At 35.1% G+C, this 9,888-nt stretch overlaps 1 long non-coding RNA gene across 1 annotated transcript in view; it reads right to left on the reverse strand.

Annotated features, from left to right (window-relative positions):
- Positions 1 to 1,527: 1,527 nt before the first annotated feature.
- Positions 1,528 to 9,888, reverse strand: part of LOC115299889 — a 10,317-nt gene continuing 1,956 nt past the window's right edge. Inside the window, exon 2 of the long non-coding RNA XR_003912400.1 lies at positions 1,528 to 2,899. This is a non-coding gene — a long non-coding RNA (uncharacterized LOC115299889). The remainder of the gene's footprint in view (positions 2,900 to 9,888) is intronic.

Consider the following 9,888-nt stretch of genomic DNA (forward strand, 5'->3'; position numbering starts at 1 on the left):
TCATTTAGCCCATCCCTCACCACACCACTCCTCCAGCAACCCTCAGTTTGTTCCCTGTATTTAAGAGTCTCTTATGTTTTGTCTCCCTCCCTGTTTTTATATTATTTTTGCTTCCCTTCCCTTATGTTCATCCGTTTTGTATCTTAAATACCATATGTGAGTGAAGTCATATAGTTGTCTTTCTCTGACTAATTTCGCTTAGCATAACACACTCTAGTTCCATCTAGGTTGTTGCAAATGGCAAGATTTAGTTCTTTTTGATTGCTGAGTAATACTCAGCATCTCCTTTATCTTCTTTATCCATTCATCTGTTGATGGACATTTGGGCTCTTTGCATACTTTGGCTATTGTTGATAGCACTGCTATAAACATTGGGGTGCATGTGCCCCTTCGAAATAACACACCTGTATCCTTTGGATAAATACCTAGTAGCGCAATTGCAGAGTCATGGGGTAATTTTATTTTAATTTTTTGAGGAACCACCATACCATAATGGACTGGTTGCACCAGTCTGCATTTCCACCAGCCCTGCATCCTTTCTCTGCATCCTTGCCAACATCTGTTGTTACTTGAGTTGTTAATTTTAGCTACTCTTACCAGTGTGTGGTGGTATCTCAGTGTGGTTTTGTTTTGCATTTCCCGGACGACGAGTGATGTTGAGCATCTTTTTATGTGTCAGTAAGCCATCTGGATGTCTTCTTTGGAAAAGTGTCTATTCATGTCTTCCCATTTAAAAGAAAAATTATTTACGTTGCATAAGATAATAAATTTGTGATGTTGTGTTTCCTGTATCATAGGAAACTAGTGCAACATGTTAAATTCAGAATAATATAGTAAAATCCATGAAAGTCAATTTTAAAATATTATTTAATAATGAACAAAAATATTCTACTATCTATCTACCCTCTCCTAATTTTCATAGGTCGTGGCACACATTTCTTTCTGGCTGACCCCAGATAACTTAAATTTGTAATCACAGTCTTCTGCTTTCAACTACATGCAGGACAGAAGCATAAATACTAATGCCCATTACAGCCTAGCCACAGGCAAATAAAAAAGAGAGGCACTTCCTGTGTTTTTAGGCATATCACACACCATCTTTTTCTTGAGCTGGAGACACTCTCTTTGTCTACATTGTTCTATGCTTCGATTAGTATTTCTACTACCATCAACTGCAAAATAATTTGGATCTGGCAAAAATATATACCTTTAAAAGGTCAGAAAGGCCCTGCTTCTCAAATTCTTGACACACTGCCAAATCCATAATTGCAGATTTTGTTTATGCCATTCCTCTTGACACAGAGTAACACAGCTGTTTAAAAACTCATTTATTTTAGGGTGACAATTCTGTTTAGATTAATTGACTAAGAAGATTAATATTTACTCTACTTCTCTATCACTGTTAAAATGTTAACTATATTGTATAAAATCTATTAAGTACTAAAGCATTCTTTGCAAACTGCAATACGTTGATTTACTTCCAAAATGCAGCTCATAATGGTCAATAAATGGCAGAAAATCTTTGTGTGTTTTAAAGGGCAAATGATTTTATTTGGGCATCAGGAACGTAATTAGTGGCATTTGAGTTTGAAGTCATTTATCCTTGCAGCGGAATGACCAAAGTCCTTTGCTCAAGAAACCTGACTACTTCCAGAGAATTTGGTGGTATCCGGTAATTTATCTAAACGTGTCTCCTGTCCTGAGCAGACCGTCAGGAACTGGTACCTGCAAGAGTAAATAAGAAGATAACTATGTTCCCACATGCTGACAATACAAATTCCTCATTGTGTAGTAGATGGGTATTGTTTTAGGTGTGGTCCAGGAGCTGCCTTCCAGCTAGGAAAACTGTCCTGGTGAAACAAAGGTTGTTGTTTCTGCCAGAAGTTCTCCAACAATTATGTGATCAGCATCAAATAAGCCATAGAGTTGCATAATGCATCAATTGAATTGGAGGTACATTCCCCTTGACTGTTGTGAGACCAATTTCTTACACATTTTCCTTAGAATTATGGCTGGATCTTTCTCTAGCTTTGATGGAAGTTTGGCGTCAGCTGGTCCGAATGCTTTTTTTGCAATCATCTCTCTTTCTGAGTTGCCATATTGTGAAAAGTTGAAGCTTTCATGCAGAATTTATTCCAGAACCGTGTTCAAAGGGCTTTCTGATGTGAAATAATACAAAACAAGCTTCTTTTTTTGTTTGTCTTTTCTGTAGGTACCTTCTTGAAGACGTGGCAGTTTCTCCATTCTGCTTAGAATAACGTGGAGAATCCTTAATTCTCTTAATAAAAGTGAGAGCACTCACAGGGTTTTTTCAAAGCTTAGGCATTTATCCTAAAAATCTGTTAAGAATAAAAAGACTTCAGTCTTTTTGTCCTACAGGAAAACCTTGAACTAATTGCTATTTGGCTCTTAGCAAAAGTCCCTCAAAGGCAAGCTCAAGGGAGAGGTCTCCAAAGTGCCTGCCATCCATCTACTTCTTTGGAGAATCAAATGTTCTTGTTTGATTGGACAAGACTATCATTCAGTCACCTTCACTGTATTTTACTTCATAGTTACATCTTTCACTTTTATCAAATGCAGCTGTAAGAATCGGCAATATAAATTTAATTTCTGCTCTTCTGCACACAATTTGGATGGTCTTCCTCACGACATTGCATAATGCCCTCTGTAAACTGTCCCATGTGAGAAATCTCTCTCAGGATTTAGGACCAGAGAGTTTGTTGAGAATCTTGCTTTCTTCTTTGCAAGAATGAGAATGATGAATTTCCCACTGCTACCACTCATCACTTGACCTGCCAAGATGCTGAGATTCAAGAGATTCTCATTCACACAATTCAACATGTTGTCCTGTGGTTGTATATTTGGATTTATCTTCTAATGATACATCTTTGTCTTTATGCTTAGAGAAGGAAAAAGATCACATAAATCAGTAGTGTTAATTTTAAAATCATATTTTGTTATTAGAGAAGTTGAGAAAAATAGATGCATTTACAGCTAAGTAAGATATAGAGAAGTTAAAATGGCTTTGGAATGATATTTTAAGAGGTACATAAAGGAGGCTGTAAAAGTAACATTAGAGTATTCTGTTAAAAAATCCTATTATTTTCTGGTATGGTGGCAAGAGTTAAAATAATAAAATTTAGCTAAATGAAACAATAATTCTTCCGAAGATATTTATCAAAGTTCTACTGCATGTGTGACATAGTTCCTGACCATAGGGAGTTTTCTCTTAGAAGTATGAGTAGGCAATTTAACTGTAGTCTAGCATTTGCTATTTTAGAGGAAATGTGGGCTGCCACAGGACCAAATTAGCAAGTACCTTTGATTTGAATTTAGGGTAGGGTTGAAGAGGAAGCATTTTCAAAGTAAAGACCAGATGTAAGACAACAAAGTAATGCATCCTGAGGAAGAGGGAAAGCAAGAGGGCTCTAGAGAAAAGACAAAGAATGGGAAAGACTCTGAATTATGAGTGGACACAGAGACTCCAGGGAACCAAAACATGTTAACGATGTGTTAGCCAGCACCTTCCCTCTCAGAGGTATTGAGGTTAATCTGATCTTCAGCCGCCATGACTACAAATCTGTTAAAATTAATTACCTTATCAATGGTGATTGCATTAGTTGGAAAGTTAAGACTGCACTCATATTTAATCTACAGTGATTATAAAACATAATTTAGAGTGTGTTCCTAATTGTGTATGTTGGCATGTTGAGTATGTATATAAGTATGATGTAAAAGCAGCGACTTAGGGGAATAGAACCTTCTACTGCCATAATAGAGCTCTTCTTATTAATTGACCAAAATGTAGTTACAAAGCAACACCTCACTTTGGTTTGAGGCCCAGGAATGAAGTCTTTACTCAAGGTGGCAATGAGCTGATAAACATTGTTAATATTCAAAGTGAAGAAGACATATTCTAAAAGATTAACCAGTTTCTGATACTATATCCGTATAGCTATAGTTCTTTGTTATCCACAAAAGAATGCTTACAGGTGTGCAGGTCTACCTCAATAAGAAATATAAACCACAAGATGTAAAAAGAAGTTATCTCAAAGTTGGTGATTTCCTACACTGTACACAAATTCCTTTATTATGAACAGTTAAGTTGCACCTTATTCACTGACCTGATCATTGAACCAATAAAATCAGCTTAATAAAAATTGTATAACACAGCAAGCTACCTTCTCTATCAGCTGTTTGAAAAGTGGAATATGGATATTTACTTAGTTATAGCAAGCTGGAGATTTTATTTACCCAGAACATGGTGATTAATGTTAAAAAGTTTGGATGGTTATTAACCATCCATATAATCACCTTATTTCCCAAGGTATTTTGCTAGTGTACACTTTACTTCATATTCTTTATGAAATATCCTTGGAAATGAATCACTCATGTTCTATTTATGTAAAATTGCATCTCTCAAAGGTATTGAGGCAATTATCCAGGGATCCTAGGTAATTTTTAAATGGTTTTGCTTGTACAACTTTAACAAAAACATGTTCTGGATCTAAATCATCTGGATATTTGCACTTACATTATACTTCTTTTCAAAATGGGATTCTTGCAAAAACAAACAAACAACCAAACAAACAAAATCTATGTGAGAATAACCAAAGTAGAAACCCAGTGATTATATGGGGGTGGTCCTGTCAGTTCAATAGAGTTAAATTAAAAAAGGAATCGTTATCTAGTTTCAAGTTAGATTTGGTCAAAAGTCAAATTTCACCATTGCCTCTGTTGAAATGAAATTTCTCAACCCTCTTCCTCCCCACCAATTTTTGTCAATATTGGTCATTTCATTTCTCCTTGAAAGAGTACAGTTCTCTTTTGATAGCAGAAGCCCACAGGGTAAGGGATGGGTAGTATATAAAGAGAACCCTTCCCTCCCCACACCCTTCTCTCTCCAACTCCACAAGTGGAAAGTGGATTGGCCTAAGAAGGCATGGATCTCAAACCATAAATATTTTATCTTTCCAAAATTACATCATAACAAATATCACAGAAAAAAATAAAATTCTTTTGCAACTTAATATACATTATTTTAATTTACATTTTGTATTTTTCCACATTTCAGACTCTTAAAACATTATTTCTTTGGAGTTTGGGACTTAAGGGAAAATTATAAGAGCATAATAAGCTGTATCAGCTGGCAATAAGATGAGCTGGTGTATCTGTCTTTTGCTCCGTGTACTTAACTTTGCTGGGACTTTGATGCTTATGGACTTAGGCTGGCATTTTTAATATTTTCTCATAGCCACAGGTCAAATATTTGGACACAACAATTTTTGGTGATGTCTTTATTTACTGATGAATCTGTGTCATTCTTTAATCTCACATTCTACTGCAGTTCAGTAGATGTGAATTCTTTGAACAATTCTATCGGATCTCTGCTTTTGATAAGTTTAGAATACATGATGTAGTAAGCACAAAATGAAGTTAGCAATTATTCTGTGCATTTGGGATATGTAGATAGGCAAACCATGAAATTTAAGGACAATATAGTCACTTTTGGACCTGAATTATTGGTATTGGTTTCCTCCATCAGTTAAATGTACCATAAAATTGTCAGTTTTCCACGTTACTTCAGGCTCTATAAATCTGGATAAAGGGGAAAATTTAAACAGAAAGTGGTGGAGATGATATTTTAAAGGTCACAGGGGACAGAGTATAAATGGTTTAAATATTATTACCTTCTGGATCTTTCTCAAATTGGTAGCAATTGGATATCATGACTTGTTAATGTCCTAGTATTTGTAGCAGAAGGCAGGAAAGCTGGGTTCTCATATCTGTTTTACCAGTTACATAAACAAGAGAATGTTGTAATGATAAACTCTTCTGTCTAAAGACACTTAATGCTTTATTTTGTCATCCATTGGAGTTACAAGACAATTATGTGACAAATACAGGCTGCAACCTGATTTTGTCAATAAAGTTTTGTTGGAACACAGCCCTGCCTATTTATTTAGGTATTGTCTCTTGGCAACTTTCATGCTACAGTTGTAGAGTTGAATAGTCACAACAGAGACTTTGTGGTCCACCAAGCCAAAATTATTTGTTATCTTGCCCTTTATGGAAAAAATTCAATGGCCTCTGCTATTTCTGCTGTACTCTTGTCATGCTGAACACATCCTGTCATGGATGAGTGGCAGTTTCTGATAATTAATCATATGTTTTGTTTGAGCTCATCATACCCTCTGAATGTGCTGGAATCCAACACTGCAAACTGTTTCTCTGTCAGGAAGTAAAGGTATAGCTGTTGGAAAAATAGGAAGCAGATTTCTTTTGGGCACTCAGTTTGCCATCTTTTGTGAGCATGAACTTCATCTTATAATTTTAGAGAGGAAAATGTGGTCTTAAGCATGGGAAAAAGTTTTAAAATATCCTATATTCTGTAACGTGATCTACCTTCTCACTGTTTGTTTCAACTTAATAATAAAATATAACTCCCAAATGTGAAGAACTTTCCTGGGCTGTGAAATTGATAAGATCCAGACTTTTCATCTGGAAAATTTTCTCAAGACTCTTCCCTCCCAAATCTCACCTCACTTTCTTTCTGTAAATTTGAAAGAAAAGAATATCCCTTTAAATATGGGGCATCATATTTGTATATGTGGGGTTTTTCTCAAACCAAAGACAATTAGCACATTTATTTTACAGTATACTACATTAAAAATGGCATATAACAAATAAAATAAAACATATTGAAGTGATTCACAGACCCTTCTAGTTCAAAAACAACAGCTATTTTCTCAAAGTGGATACCACAGTAATAGTGTGACATGTAAAATTATTTTAAAAGGAAAGAAAATTATTTGTTGCTGTCTTCTACTGCATCCTCTCCTGGGTTCTAAATAATCTATCGATTTATTTCTCTATTCAAAAGAGTTACTGCATGATCCATTATTTCTTCTTCTTCCCCATTCCCAGGGGCTATTGCTCATCATTCTATAATAGTATATATAAGAGCTCCTTGAGTGTTCATATTCTTTTCTTGGCTACTATTAAAACTCCAAGTGATTACTGAACAGTTATTTTGTTTATGTGTCTCAAACACAACCTTGGTGTTTCATCATAATGTATATTAAACTAAATGTAAACTAGTTTTGCTAAAAGATCATCATCAACCTTATTTAGGTAATTAAAAAAAAAGATTGGGACATTAGGAGAGATGGCACAAGAAGTTCATGCCATGATACATCCTCCTCAATCTTGACTAGACCAGAAATGAAACAGAAAACAAGGCTGGAACCATGCGTCTCTTTATCGTTAAGCCTGGACTTGTACAGTGGATACTGATACAGTGGATACCGGGAGTGTGTTGGCATGTGTTGAATATTGAAAACCAGTGGAGTGTCATGCCTGATTTGGGACTAAAACTGGAGGCTTGACCCTATGGACTAGAATGTGGTCCAGTGCTACAACTATATAAGACTCTAGGGGACATAGGAAGCCGAGTACAAGAAAGAATGGAGTCAAGCCACCTGCTGGCCCACTGATGGAATGTATGGTATTTTCAATTTTAGAGTCTATAGGAAATGCTTAGTATGTTAAAGATTTCGGTTACTCACTAAAAGACCAGAAACACAATGTTTAGTTTCCAACAGAAAGAAAGGACGATAATAAAGATAAATGTGTCAATCTCTGGAGGAGACAGGAAAGGATAAGAGGAGGTGGCAGAGAGAGAGGAGGAGGAAGGAAAAGGGGGAGAAGGAAAAGGAAGGAGAGAGAAAAAGGAGGAGGAAGTAAAAAGGGAAGTAAACACAAAATAGTAATTGTGCAAAATCTAAATTGTCTACTGAAAACAACACAAATGATTAAACTGACTTTTTGAAATACCAAAATTGTCTGATGAAACAAATCATAAGGATCTAGCTGTATGTTATATACTTGATTCATACCTAAAGGAACCCGTCTTCTCCACAGAAAGGAAAAATAAAGGAATGAAAATAAAAATACCTCTCCTAACAATGTTACTCTCAGATAAAGTATTATTTAAGGCAATAAAGACATAGCATAATAATTAAAGGAAAAACATACCAGGACCATATAAAAATTATAATATATCCTAATCATTGTATCTGAATTCTATTAACTAAGGAAGCAGAAAATTATAAAAAGAAACTCACAATCTTGTTTATGATTCTAATACACAGTATTAGGAATGGCAGATCAATTAAATAAAGATGTGAGAAATTTTTTAAAAATTGACAATCTTGACAGTAAATATATAGAGAGAACCCTACATTGAAGAAATAATTCATTTTTATAGAGAATATTTGGGGAAAATAATTTAACTTTTTAATCAAACATTTAATATTTTTATTTGCATATCAATAAAGAATATATGTATACTAAACCTAAAGGTTTAGACAATAAGATAGTGACAAAATAACTTTCAAAAGAAATATCATCAACCCAATACTCTGAGGACAAGGCAAACAAACAAGAAATATATATTAAAAGTTGTTGTATAATGGTATATTTGGAAACTTAAAAATACATTCTCATAACCCTTAAGTTTAAAGAAGAAATGAAAATTACACATTATTTGACACAGAAAGTGAAAGGACCATGTGTCAATATACGTAGGATGCTTTTAAATGAGAGGGATTTTCATATCTTTAAATGCATTTATTAAAGATTAGTTGAATCATTTTATGTTCAATTGAAACAGTAAAAGTGAACAGAATATATGAATGGTAAATAGACACATGAAAAGGTGCTCAGCATCACTCATCAACAGGAAAATGCAAATCAAAACCACAATGAGACATCAGCTCACATGTTAGCGTGACTATCATCAAAAAGACAAGAGAAAGGGACCCCTTGTACACTGGGGCACTGGTAGGGATGTACACTGGCACAACCAGTGTGGAAAGCAGTATGGGGGTCTCAAAAATAATAAGATACAAATACCATATTATCCAGCACTCCCACTACTAAGTATATACCCAAAGGGAATGGAATCACTATTTTGAAGAGAAACCTGCACCCTCATTACTTAACAATAGCCACTATTTGGAAAGGATATATATCCATCCATTAAGAAAGGCAATTCTGCCATTTGTGACAGCAAGGATGAAATTTAAGGGCATTATGCTAATGAAATAAGTCAGACACAAACAAATACTGTGGGATCTCATTTATATGTGGAATCTAAAGATACTGAACTCTGAATTCACAGAAACAGAGTAGATTGGTGGTTGCCAGGGCTGAATCAGGAGGCAAGGGGCAGGTAGGGGAAATGGATGAAGTTGGTCAAGGAATAGTTATAATTTCTAGTTATAAGATGTCTAATGTGCCACTCGGTGAGTCTAGTTAATGATACTTCAAAGTTACAGACATGCAAGATACTGCAAAAATAACGAAAGTTGCTAAGACAATACATCTTCAAAGTTCTCAGCACATGCACCAAAAAGTAAAAGAAAAATGGTGAAAAAATTGGATGTTTTAGGGCACCTGGGTATCTCAGTTAGTATGGCATCTGACTTCAGCTCAGGTTATGATATCTTGGTTTATGAGTTTGAGCCCCACATCAGGCTTGCTCCTGTCAGCCAAAATCCACTTCAGGTCTTCTGTTTCCCCCCTCCCTGCCCCTTACTCCATTGTGCTCTCTCCAAGATAAATCAATCTTTTTTAAGAAATGGATGTGTTAACTAAAGTTTGTGGTAATTATTTTGCAATATATCAAATCATCATACTGTACACCTTAAACTTACACAACACTATATGCCAATTATATCTCAATAGAGAGAAAAGAATAGAAAGAAAGAATAAGGAGGAAAGCTTGTCTTCTCCAAGATGGGTAAAACAGATAAACTTATAGTACAGTTGATTCCATCTGTTTCCGAGGAACCAGAACAAACCCTATATATATATATATATATA

Source organism: Suricata suricatta, chromosome 8 (assembly GCF_006229205.1).
Source record: "Suricata suricatta isolate VVHF042 chromosome 8, meerkat_22Aug2017_6uvM2_HiC, whole genome shotgun sequence".
Taxonomy (NCBI): domain Eukaryota; kingdom Metazoa; phylum Chordata; class Mammalia; order Carnivora; family Herpestidae; genus Suricata; species Suricata suricatta.